The 10,442-nt window shown below is 46.8% G+C and overlaps 1 protein-coding gene across 1 annotated transcript in view; it reads left to right on the top strand.

The window, feature by feature from the left end:
• Positions 1–289: 289 nt before the first annotated feature.
• Positions 290–10,442, top strand: part of ZNF185 (zinc finger protein 185 with LIM domain) — a 70,160-nt gene continuing 60,007 nt past the window's right edge. Inside the window, exon 1 of the mRNA XM_056108742.1 lies at positions 290–474. The gene's annotated coding sequence lies outside the window, so the exon portion shown is untranslated. The remainder of the gene's footprint in view (positions 475–10,442) is intronic.

Below are 10,442 nucleotides of genomic sequence, written 5' to 3'. Positions count from 1 at the left end.
CAAGAGTCTTCTAGGACACTCTCAGCCACGCCCAGGTTCCTATGCGGGTGGGGCAAAGGGAAAGAAGGAAGCAATGTTTTGAGCTGTTGGGGGTTGTCCTGATTTCAAAGGGGAGGGGGCTTTGTGATCAAGGTAAGATGAGGCCCTGGGGAAAATGCAACGCCGAAAAGGGTCCCTGCCCAGAGCCTCCAGGGTGCGTGGCCTAGGCGACAGTTCAGCCAGAATTAGCAGGAAGCTCTCTCTGCTGTCCCAGGCTGCTGGGGCCACCCTAGCACACGGGCACAGACACTTTCACTGCGAGGACAGTGCTGCAGCCTGATCTTCCTTGCACCCCAAGCGTGACTAAACACGGCTCCTCGGCTTCAAAGCGCTCTGGACATACTAATTAACTCCTGGTTAATTGGATGAAATAACGTGAAGCTCTAGTGACATCATCTCCATTCAGTGCCCAGATCTGGCCACAAGCAGAGGCTGGTGAGTGCAGGCCAGGAGCTCGTCCTGTGCTAACATGTCATGCCTTTCCCAACCGCCCGTGGGACAGCGGGCGCAGAGGCCCTGCACTGCCTTTGGCGCCTCGGACTTCCCAAGTGGCCAGCTGGGAACTCTCGGCCACTCAAGTGTGCATGAAAGCAGCACTTCTGTGATTAAGACTGCGTGAATGTGTGTGTGTGTGTGTGTGTGTGCGCGTGTGCCTGTGTTTACCCCTGGCTCTGTGATGTCCTGCACCACCTAAATGGACTCACTGCAGTTGGAAATACAGGCTCAGCTCTATCTGGACCACACTCCTCAGAACCAACGAGGACCCGTCCTGTGGCCCTCGATCAGGCCCAGCAGCAGGTGGGCAAGTAGCTGCCACTCAAGCAGAGTGGAAAGAAACACAGACCAAGGCTGTTGGCCGCCACACAGGCACGCGGTGCTCACTAGTCCACTCTGGGTCATGGCCGCAGCACGCCTGCCCCTGCAGCTTTGCTCCTGCCAGGCCGGCCGACCAGCCCCTGCCAGAACACCCCCGGTGCCACAAGAGTTCTTGCTGGTCAGCTCTCTTATCTTCTTCTGGACTATTGGCAAGGAACACAAACTCTGAACCTGGTGCTCTTGGACTTTTTCAGACTTGCGTCGGAGAGCAGCAGACACGGAGGGAAATGTGCCTCTCGCACATACGTGTAAGCTAAGGGTGTTCCCAAAGCCTCCAGATCAAGAACAAGGCCATCGCTAGTACCCAGAAAGCTCCCCGACCTTGGGGCAACCCTGTCCTAGCTTCAGCCGTGTATGGCTGCTTCTCTCCCTGCTCGTTGGGTTGGAGAGCCGGGGCCGGCAGTCGGTGCACGAAGTTCATTCTCTCTGCTGGTGGGTGCTGGTACAGAGAAATTACCACCTACTACATTCTACAGAGAGGTGTTGCGGCTTAACAGACACTGATGCTTTGGAGGTTCCTCGTACACACTTTGTGTCAATAGTCCAGGCGCAATTGTGTGGAGCGTATACCCGTGTGAGTCAGCTGGACTGGCTGCTGTGAACAACAGCCGTTTCTTATCTCACTGTCTGAGAAACAGAAGAGGAAGCAACCTTGATTCCTGAGTCTGCCCTCAGTGCGTGGGTGGTTGTGTCCCCCATCGGGTATGAACATGCTGTTCCCTCACTCTGGCCTTCCTCGATCCCCTAGGATAAGGAGGAATATTGGGCTAGGACCCATCTTCATGGCCTGAGTCTCACCTAATCTCTCTCCAATCACAGCCACACTGTGAGCTACAGAGGAGCTGAGACTCTCATGCATGAAATCTGGAGGGACACAATTCCACTCCTACAGAACAGTACGTGAGCTGGGACTTCCAAGTCAGAGAATGTGCATGTTCAGCTTTAATGGATATAGTCAAATAGCAATGAGACCAACAGTTTCTCTAGAAATGAGAAGAGTCTTCTAGCTCCCTCGTCCTTGTCAACACTTAGTATTTTTTATCTTTTTTCTCTTAGACCTTGTGGCTTTCATTTTCATTTTCCTCAGCAACTCTTCATTTGCTGAAACAATTGGTCCTGCTGATTTCCTATTGGATTGTCTAGCTGTTTGCTCCATAGGAGGGCTTCTTTGCTTGTCTGCTGTTTTGATTATTTTGAATAAGTGTTTCATGGGATTTTTCTCTCTCTTTCTATTGAGTCTTGCAAGTGGTTTATCAATCTCATTTAATATTTCAAAGAACCAGCTCTTCATTTCATTGATCTTTTGGATTATTTTTTGGATTCTAGTTCATTAATTTCTGATTTTTATTATTATTTCCTTCCTCTTGCCTGCTTTGGGCTCCTTTTATTGGTCATTTTCCATTTTTTAAGTTATACAGTCAAGTTATTTATGTAAGCCCCTTCTTCCTTCCTGATGAATGCTTGCATAGCTATAAACTTTCCTTTTAATGCTGCCTTCGCTGAATCTCACAGGTTCTGCTAGGTAGTATCCTCATTCTTATTTGTTTCCACGAATTTCTTAATTTCCTCTGTGATGTCTTCTCTGACCCCCCTGGTTGTTCAGTAACAAGCTATTTAATTTCCAGATGTTTGAGTTGTTTCTCCATTTCTGTTTGTGATTCATTTCTACTTTCAGTACAGCATGGTATGAGATGATAGTTGATATGATTTCTATGCTCTTAACTATGTGGAGGTATCTTTGTGTACCATCATGTGGCCGATATTGGAGAATGTTCCATGTGCATTGAAGAGGAATGTGTTTGGGTTTTTGAGGATGAAAAGCCGTGTGCGTGTGTGTATGCACACACACACACACACACACACACACACACACACACACTAAACCCCTATTTTCCGTTTCTTCCTTCAAATCAACTATTTTCTTACTGAGTTTTAGTCTAGTTGATCTATCAAGAGATGACAGAGCAGTAGTTGAAGTCTGCAACTACTATTGTGTGTTGCTATTAATTGTCTTTCTTCAAGTCTATTAGCACTTATTTCGTGTATTCTACTGGTCCCTCATTGGGTGCATATACATTTAGAAGTGTAAGTTCTCCCTGATGTATATAATCCCTTGCTTATTAAGAAATGTACTTCACAGTGTCTTCTTTTTCAGCCTGAAGTCATCTGATACTACTATGCCCACCCTGGCCTTTTTGAGGGAGCTGTTTACTTGAAAAATTGTCTTACAACCTTTAACTTTGAGTCTGTGTTTGCCCTGACTATTTAAAGGTGTTTCTTGCATCCAGCAGGATATTGGGTTCAATTTTCTAATCCATTCTGCCACTCTATGTCTCTTAATTGATGCATTTAGTCCATTGACATTAAGAAATATTATTGTCATGGAATTTTGTGCCATCTTTCTGCAGGAATTTGGTGTGTCTGTGTGACACATCTTGTTTAATAGCCCCTTGAGTTCTTGTAAAAATGGTTTTGAGTCTATGAAGCTCTTGAGTTGTGTCTGTTTGAAGTTGCATGATGTTTATTCAAACCTGAATGAGTCTGGCTGGGTAAAATTTTCTTGGTGAGGTGTTTATTTCATTGAGATTTTTTTTCACTATATCCCATCTCTGTCTTCAGGCCCGGGGGTTTTGTTTGACAAGGTGGCTATAAATCTTAAGGATGCTCTGTTGTATATAATTTCCTTCTTTGATCTTCCTGCCTTCAATATTCTATCTCTTATCTATGGTTTTTGTCATTCTGATTAGGATGTGTCTTGGAGTATTTTTATTTGGATTTCTATTAGCTGGTACCCTGCGGGCCTCCTGGATCTGGGGGCATGCACTCTTCTGCTCTGGGAGCTTCCCAGCAACAATGGCTTTGACTGTTGCTTCTTCACCAGGATTGCCTTACTGCCTCTCTGGGATCCTGATGATTCTTTTGTTGTTCTTCTTGAATTCGTCCCAAAGTTCTCTTGGCAGCTGTTGGTTTATTTTGAGGCTTTTTCACCGTCTTCTGCAGTTGTTTGCAGGTTACCTATACGTCATCTTGGAGCTCACTGATTCTGTCCTCAGCAGCTGTTCCTCTGATGCTGAGGCCTTCCAGTGAGTTTTTCATTTTACAGACCAGATTTTTCAGATCTGTCATTTTTGTTTGTTTGTAGTTTCCTCATTTCTGCTTGTGCTTTATTGGTGATCCATTCCCTTGTTTCTTTGTGCTCCTTATACATCCTCAACACTTCCTCTCTAAATTCCTTACCAGAGAGGTTATTTAGCTCCTACTATTGGTTGAGTCTTTCAGGCTACTATCTTAGCTCACTCAGTCCAGTAGGCTTCTGCATTATTCTCCTATTGTTATTCTTGCAGTTGGAGTTGTTTTTTTTGTGAAAGTTAGTGTGGATATAGTTAAGATGTCTTTGTATGCCCATGGTGAGATAGGGAGTGTGAAAATTGCTCAGCTAGTACTCTTTGTGGACTGGGATAATCCTAACTTAGAGTGGGGGGCAAGATGGAGATCCTGAGTACCAAGCTGGTCCCCAATTCCAAGTGCTCCCATGGGTTCACCTCAATGTCCTGAACTGGGGCTGGGCGGGGTCTGATTTCTGGGATTTTGTGAAACAGAAGTACTTCATTTGCACATGGTTCAATTGATCAGATTGTTATTTTATAAATAGTACTTTCTGTGTCATGTCCAAGAAATCTTTCATTATAAACTCAAAATAATTTTCTACTTTAGGGCTAGAGAGATGGTACAGGGAATAGGGCACTTGCCTTGCAATTTGCTGAACTGAGTTTGATCCCCAGCAACCTATATAGTCCACAGGCTCTACCAGGAGTAATCTCTGAGAACAGAGCCAAAACTAAGCCCTGAGCATTGTCAGGTATTACCCCAAAACCGAAACAAAACAAAGAAAAAAACCCAAAGATTTTCTTGTGAACACTTTATTATATTGCTTGTCCAAGTTATATCTCAGTCTCTCTGAATTACTTTTTACGATGCGTGGCAGAAAGCCATCAAACTTTTAAAAAATCTATTTCTGTACCTAATTGAGTAACGTTTTATCCTCTTAAGGGTATTCTCTTTCATTTTGATCACCAAAGTGATAGCCAATCTTCTCCCCCTGTAATGACAGCTCCCCCTCTTGCAACTAAACAGCAAGAGACACTTCAGGCATAGAACTGTCATGAAATGGGCCCGCCCCTAGATTTACCACCCACTCAGTCTTGTAATAATGATTGAAAACCTATGACAAAGATCATTTACTATGCCAAGGATAATATTGGTGGGAAAGCCCACGAGCTCCCTATTTCTCTACACTGTGAAGCCAGAGTTCCATGAGGGCCTCGCACATTCATTCCATCTTCAGTTCCAGCAGTACGAGAGCCTGCAAGCACTTATCAGGCAACAGTGCCATCTTAAGGTGTGTTTTTTTAATCATTATTATTCTTTCGGGCAGGGCGCTTGCCTTGAACGCGGCTGACCCCTCTTGACTCTTCGGCCCCTCTTGGAGAGCCCGGCAAGCTACCAAGAGTATCTTGCCCACACGGCAAAGTCTGGCAAGCTACCTGTGATGTATTCGATATGCCAAATAACGTCTCATAATGGAGATGTTACTGGACCCACTCAAGCAAATGGATGAACAACAGGAGGACAGTGCTACAGTGCTATTGTTCTTTCTATGGCTACTTTCTATTGATTTCAAATGCTGCTGATTTTCCATGTGTGGTAGTGATATGAAATTTATCTTTTCAATACATGGATATGATTTTAAAGAGTGAGCCATAGCGATAACACCCATTAAAATTAGGTGGTACTTGGATATGGCGAACACATGTGCAGACAGAGTGCCGATGACTCCAGGCGGGCAGCAGGGCCCTCCAACCGCATGTCCTTGCTCTGCAGGAGGTGTACACATACACGCACATGCACACACACTCACGTACACCCTTAATCACAGAAGCTGCTGCTTTCATGCATGCTTGAGTGGCCGAGAGAGTTCCCAGCTGGCCACATTTCTACTGCCCCCAAAGCAACATTCCTTATCACATAAATGCCATTGAAGGGCCTCTTTTACTGTATTTAAGGAAAGGAATGGAAAACTTGCAAGCTACCTATAGGGAAGACAATTGAAATAGCATGGATGATACTTTCTGATCATAATTCAAGTAACTGCACATTCATAACAGAAAACAGAGCTGGAGAATCTTGGCATAATTTGGACTGGGAATGTCTCTGAGTGGTGGAGCACTTGTTTTGCACATGGGAGACCCTAGGTTTGATGTCTGGCACCACATGGTCCCCTGAGTGGCGCTCAGCATTGAGCTGAAAGTAACCCCAGATCACCCCTAAGTGTGCTCCACCCCAAAAGTTCTGCATGTTTGGCAATGAAGTTACACATTTCTAATTAATTACCAGTGAATTTTTTAATGGAATGTGAAAATTTTGGATTATTTTAATAAGGAGAAGACAACATAACAAAATGTTTGAGATACCATCAATGTCAGACGTAGGGGGAAATTTCAGCCCAGATATAAGTTATAAAGAAGAGAGAAAAGGCCAAAATGAATGAGTTAAATACCCTTATTAGAAAGTTTGAAGAGCAAAACAAAGTAAACCCTACAAAAATAAGGACAGAAATAAATGGAAATGGAAAAAATACAATAATACTATTGATAAAATCAAATTTAATTATTTGAGATGAATAAAATTAATAAAACTCTTGTGATATTAATCAAAAAAGAGACAGGGATGCAAATAAGGTCATTATTACAAATGGCATGGAATCAAAAGGGTTAAAGATAAATTTTCAGCAAAAAAAAGAAATCTTGATATCAAATACAGACTCAAAGCAAACATGTGAATTGAAGAAGTCCAAACAGTCCTATCACCGTTTAAAATTTGAATCAATTCAAAGCTGCCTGTCCACACTGGTCAATTTATATTCGACTTCACTTGACTACCAGGCTAGTGACTCAGTCAAACTCTTCTAGGTGATGCAGTGAAGGTGTTTTAGAGGTATGATTAACACCCATAATCAATTGATTTTAAGGGATTTTTATCCTGGGTGGGCCTTAGTCAATCACTTTAAAGGCTTGAAAAGCAGAGCTAAGGCTTCCCAGGTATAGAAACTCCTCCTGCCAAGAGTTCCAGCTTCCCTTCCCCACAGCCTGTCCTTCAGATTCTGAGCTTCCTAACTTAGTCCCCACCAGAATGCAAGCCAAGTCCTGGCCATAAATTTAGCTATACTACTCCTGCTGAGAGGTCTCTCTGATTGAACCCTGACAGATACACCTTCCCCCACACAAAACTTTACACACACGTGGCTTCAGGAATGAATTCTATGACTGATTAAGGAGGAGATTCCAGTCTTACAAAGGCAATCATTTCCAGAAATGAGCAAAAGAAGAAAGACTCCGTAACCGGAACGGATTGGGGAAGAGAAATGACACACCCAACGCTCTTTACCAGCATACATCCAAAACACAGAAATCGTGCAAGCACATCCCCAGTGATCACAGGCAAAGTCCTCATCACAACCAAGGGCTAACTGGAAGCAATCAACAGCTTCTGGACAACAAAAGCACAGCACCAGGCCAACTCTGGCTGAGATGCTGTGCCAGGCAAGGTGCACAGCCTGTGATGACCTTTCCATTGCTAGGATCTCTGACACCTGTGTGCCCACAACCCAAGACCCACGCTGAGTGAGGAAGGCGCCTTTGGCATTGCCCCTACATCATCCTCCTGAAATTCCCCACTTGACTCTGCCTGCCTCTGACATTCCCTTCAATTTCAAAGGTGAGTTATCCACCTTCCCATCTAAGAACACCTAGGAAAGAGGAACTATGGCGTTCTGTGCATGCCCAAGCTTTTGCCCACCGCCTGGCAGGGAAGCATTCATTGGAATGGGAAGCAGCCACACAGCCACCCTATGGTGAGGGATTTTGGAGCCAGAGAGCTGTGTTGAGGGGATGTGCCATGTGTTCCTGGACAAATGTTCTCACCTAAGAGCTTCCAGGCTTTCTGTCCTCCTCCCAACCTGGAGACATCCTAGCCTAAGACGGACGGCAGGGTGAAAACTAAAGCAGGGCCCCAGTGTGTTGAGGGAGATGGCAGATATCTTCTAGGCTGCCAGGCCTGGCCCCAGAAGGAGCCACCTTTCATTCATTCATTCATTCATTTGGGGGAACCTCACGCTTGCCCTGGGTACTTTCTAAGCCACCAACTGAGCCATCTTCTGGCCCTGCCAAGGGGCTCTGTGGAGGTGAAGCTGCTATGGGCTGAACCCCCGTCAAACCCTCACCAAACATGTTGTCCGTGGTCCACATCACTCCCTGAACTTTTGAGAAATATCCTGCTTAAAGGCCAAGCACTCACTTCCTTTCAAATGTGGCATTTTGCACAGATGTTTCCCCACTGGCATAAGTAGCAGTTTTCATCCCCCCTTCCCCAATTTAAGACCTTCAGGCCCCAGTAACTGCATTTTGACTCAAGGGAAGCAACCTCCTATAAAATGGTAGAAGGGAAGGGGAACTGTGGCTCCACAGAGGGTTTTCTCCAAGACACCCATAGCAGGGCACTTAGCATCACATCGGCCACAGAGCAAACCGTTGGTAAGAGCAGCGGTTCCTGCAAGGAACCTCATGGACCCTAGAGCCAGAGGGGCAATGGGTACTGGCCTGGGTGCCATCCCAGCTCCATATGGGAAACGGAGAGCTTCCTGGTGTGGCCCATAGCAAGCCTCTGTGCACTCAGGGCTGCTTATCTACTCAGAGCATCTGGGAATGCTCCTGGAAATCTCTCTCTCTCTCTCTCTCTCTCTCTCTCTCTCTCTCCTGATTGGAGCTTGGAACCAATGACAATCCAGTTGTCATTTCAGTTGAACTTGATTCATACCCCTCATGCTCTGTCATGTCTGGTGCTATCTCCTCTCAAGATGTTGTGTGTGCCTAGGCAGCTAGGGAGGGGTGTGGGCAGGGGTTTGCCAAAATTCTACCCTGAGGCAGAAGAGATACGAGCTGTAAGGCACAGAATACCCTCTATGGATGCACAGTTCCCCTTCCCTTCTGCCATTTGTGCGGAATGCCACATTTGAAAGGAAGTGAGTGCTTGCACACGGCTCACCCAGGGTCCTCTGAACACTGGCATGAGTGATCCCTGAGAGCAGATCAGGAGCAAGCCCCAAGCACTGCTGGATGTGGCCCAAAAAGCAAAGGAAGGGGAGAGGGTGAAGAGAGAGAGAGATAGTAACAGCTCGCAGAGAGATAGTAACCTTGCACATGACCAACCAGTTTTATCCCCAGCACAACTTAAGGTCCCTGAACACTGGTGGGCGTGACCAAAAACCAAAACTAAACCCAAACCCAAACCACCAAACACCCCACAGTTAGACACTGGTTCTTTCACGGGGCAGATGAGAGCATTTTCAGGGGTTTTGTTTGGTGATAATGGGGACCTGGGGTGGGGGAGGCTCTGCCAGCACCTGACCTGGGCAAGCCCTCTACTAGGAAGAGATGGCAGGGCACCATGGAAGTTGGTGGCAATGGCCAAGCCTGGATGATTATCACCCTCCTTCTGTCCTGGCTCTCTTTCCAATTTCTGCAGCTTAGGCAACTCCTGTATCGATGATCCCTGGGCCCTTTGGGGAGAAAGTAGAGCGAAGCCAGTCCACACCCTGCCCCCTCTGTAGGCTCCCCGCTCCCTAGACAGTCTGCCTTCTCCAGGGCTGCAACCATGATTGCTGATGACGTGTCTCTGACCCTTCCATTGCAGGTTCTTTCCTCAGAGGGGACCCCTTGGGGCGGAACTTCCCACTTCCCAGAATGCTTCCACGGTGCCTGGCCTGCTGGTCTGTGCTCAGGACAGCCCCGTGATAGCATGGGAGAGACTCCTCTCCCCCACTGGCCGCTCATTGGGGTGTTCCATGTCAGGGCACTGTGAAGGACAGTCCTGAGGCCCCCACCCGCTTGAAGAGTTCACATGGAGACCCTTAAAGACCCGAGGGCTGCCTGGACAGCAGCAGGCTCCAGTCCTGCTTCTCTCCCACGGTCAACCCCAAGCCCACGGAGCAGAGTCCGGTGGGGGCGCTGCCCTGTGAAAGCTGGGAGTAGGGCAGACCAAGGGGAGATGAAAGCCTGCCTGAGCCGCATAGGAACGCAGCTGCTGGCGCGAGAAACCAACATCAAAGTGGCCACAAGATGAGCAAACAGGAGACTGTCTTCATAGGGAGGAGGCAGCCCGCAGCCCTGACTCTTCAGGATGGCCTTGTGTCGCTGGACGTTATTCTCTCTTCCCTCAATTCGTGTAAAGCCCTTGTTGATCCTCTGTCTCCTTTCCCCAGGGATACAGAGAAAGGCCTGCAGACTTCTTATTCTTGAAAAGTTGTGAGGGACCAGAGCAGGAGGATAGCAGGGAGGGCGTTTGCCTTGCATGCGGCCAACCAGGGTTTGCTCCCTGGCATCCCATATGGTGCTCTGAGCCCCGCCAGGAGGAATTCCTGACTACAGAACCAAGAATAACCCCCAAACTCTGCTGGGCGTCATCCAAGAAAC

This window comes from Sorex fumeus, unplaced genomic scaffold, assembly GCF_029834395.1.
Source record: "Sorex fumeus unplaced genomic scaffold, SorFum_2.1 ptg000232l, whole genome shotgun sequence".
Classification (NCBI taxonomy): domain Eukaryota; kingdom Metazoa; phylum Chordata; class Mammalia; order Eulipotyphla; family Soricidae; genus Sorex; species Sorex fumeus.
The sequence above is the reverse complement of the archived record's forward strand: the minus strand, read 5'-3'. Positions and strand labels throughout refer to the sequence as shown.